At 49.1% G+C, this 2,778-nt stretch overlaps 1 pseudogene across 1 annotated transcript; it reads left to right on the forward strand.

Moving 5' to 3' along the window:
* The first annotated feature begins 1,995 nt into the window (after positions 1–1,995).
* Positions 1,996–2,539, forward strand: LOC308247970 (male-enhanced antigen 1-like; annotated as a pseudogene). The gene has a single exon. The product of its transcript is annotated as a male-enhanced antigen 1-like (transcript).
* Positions 2,540–2,778: the final 239 nt, after the last annotated feature.

Below are 2,778 nucleotides of genomic sequence, written 5' to 3' on the forward strand. Positions count from 1 at the left end.
CTGGCATAAAAACCAGCCAATCAGAACCACATCTGGGTGAATTGTGATGAGCCAATGGCTGCCTAGGAGGCAGAGCTTTTGACGCTGACTGGCATAGAAACCGACCAATCAGAACCTACTCTGGGTGAACTGCGAAGGCAGAACCTAAGGTGGGGGCTGAGGAGGGGTTTTAAGGGCAAGAGCTGTTTGGTGTAAGGTGTAAGAAAGTGATTCAATTTTTTAATGACCGGTTTGGCAGTATAGTGCATATGGCTGGCTATCAGTCCAGATATAGGGACTATGTGTTTTTGTCTGCCAAGAGCATCTCCTCCTGCTGAAAAAGGCTCCCCCCCCCATTTAAGCAATCCTATCCTATATAATCTATCTATACTAATAAAAGGGTAATATGCTAATTAGACCAGGTTGACCGGCCATCTTCCAGACATCCGACTTCCTTCCAGACAAAGCCATGGTGTTGGGGGCCAAGAGAGAGGCAGTTAGGGGTGATCAGGCAGGCAGGCAGAGAGGTTAAGGGTGGTCAGGCAGGCAGGGCGGCAAGGTAGGGGCAATCAGGCTGGCAGGGGGGCAAGGTAGGGGTGATCAGGCTGGCAAGCAGAGGGGTTAGGGGCAATCAGGCAGGCAGGCAGAGGGTTAAGGGTGGCCAGGCAGGCAGGTGAGTAGTTAGGAGCCAGTTGTCCCAGTTTGTGAGAGGGTTGTCTGACTGCTGGTTTAGGCCCAATCCCACAAGGACATCCCCTAAGGGGTCCCAGATTGGAGAGGGTGCAGGCCAGGCTGAGGAACCTTCCTCCATGCACAAATTTCGTGCATCAGGCCTCTAGTTTGTGTTAAAAATACAGACATTCTCACTCTGAAGTTGGTTGGGAGAACATGCATGTATGGATAGGGACCCAGCTATGTGGAATCTGGAGAGAGCAGACTTTTATTTACAACCACTTGCCTGTTACCTTCTTGTCAATGACTAATCATTTTGCAAAATCTGGCCATGCCCTTGTTAAACCACTCCTTGCCCAAAATTCACCTGTGCTACTGGCCCCTCACGAATGCATGGGTCATCTGTTAAATAACATACCATTATAATAGGAACAACACTTCTCAACCTAAGAATGTCTATCAATTTTCTTGCCTCCAAAAATGTTAACCTTCACAAATGCAGCTAGGACTCTGGGGCAATAGACCAGGATCCAGGAACCTAGACCATGTCTAGGCCCAACTCAAGTCCTACCTCTTTCACAATACTCTTCTGACTTCCCTGACCAGTCTAGCCTTTCTTGAAATTTTTATTTTGTTGATGACCTGTTTTGAATTATTTATATAATGAGTTTAGCACATGCTTGATACACAGTTGGCTCCAGCAAATGTTCACTGTTATTATTGTTACCACACAGTCCACCCCTAAGTATATTCTATCATAAATTATGCTCTCAAAATATCATGTGTATGGCCTGGCTGGTGTGGCTCAGTGGAGGGAGCGTCGGCCTGCAGACTGAAGGGTCTCAGGTTTGATTCCAGTCAAAGGCATGTACCTGGGTTGCAGGCTCCTCCCCAGCCTGGGCCCTGGTCAGGGCCCATGCAGGAGGCAACCCATCGATGTGTTTCTCTCATATCGATGTTTCTCTCTGTCTCTCCCTCTCTCTTCCACTGTCTCTAAAATCGATGGAGAAAATACCCTAGGGTGAGGATTTTTTTAAAAAATCGTGTAAACATCTTGTGTTATCAAAAAGTCTTAATCTTGCCCTTGCCAGATTGGCTCAGTGGATAGAGCATCAGCCTGTGGACTCAAGGGTCCTGGGTTCGATTCCGGTCAAGGGCATGTACCTTGGTTGGGGGCACATCCCCAGTAGGGGTGCACAGGAGGCAACTGAATTGATGTTTCTCTCTCATCGATGTTTCTAACTCTCTATCCCTCTCCCTTCCTCTCTGTAAAAAATCAATAAAATATATTTTTTTAAAAAGTCTTAATTTTTGGGAAGTGAAGGTGTGGGTTTGGCCGCGGGCTCTGAGTGGCCCTTGCCCAGATGGCAGCAGTAGTTCTAGGGGGAGACAACATGGGCCCAGAGCGTATCTTCCCTAATAAGTCTGAGGAATTAGGGCCGCACCAGGGCCCCACAGAAGGCACTGGGGATTGGAGCAGTGAGGAGCCTGAGGAAGAGCAGGAGGAAACTGGGGCAGGCCCAGCTGGCTACTCCTACCAGCCCCTGAACCAAGATCCTGAACCAGAGGAGGTGAAGCTGGCACCAGTGAGGGATGGAGAAGATTCAGTGCCGGATATCCAGGATCGGATCCAGGCCCCGGGGCTTCATTTGCCAGACCCACCATTAGAGAGCGAGGATGAAGATGAGGAGGGAGCTACAGCATTGAGCAACCACAGCTCTATTCCCATGGACCCAGAACATGTAGAGTTGGTGAAAGGACAATGGCTGGAGTAAGCTTGCCTGCACCAGGGGTTCCTGCCTGGGCTTGGGTGATATCAAATGCCCAGTGGGAAGATGTGGTATAGGAGGCTCTCCAAGCCCGGCAGGCATCCCCTGCCTGGAAGTGACCATCTTGAGAGTTGCCTTATCTCCCTGCATTCCACTGGAACCAGCACAGGACTGAGCACATCCCTGGTTGTAATGCCCATCTCCCTTCCACATCAAGGAAAATCAAACTTCTTCTCAGAGACCCACTATATTCAGTCTGTACATAGGAGGGCATCAGCCCAAGCCCAACCCACCATAGCATGTATCACTCTGGAGAATAAAGCACCCTATATACACAGAAAAAAATCTTAATCTTTGA

This window comes from Plecotus auritus, assembly GCF_963455305.1.
Source record: "Plecotus auritus genome assembly, chromosome: 5".
Lineage (NCBI taxonomy): Eukaryota > Metazoa > Chordata > Mammalia > Chiroptera > Vespertilionidae > Plecotus > Plecotus auritus.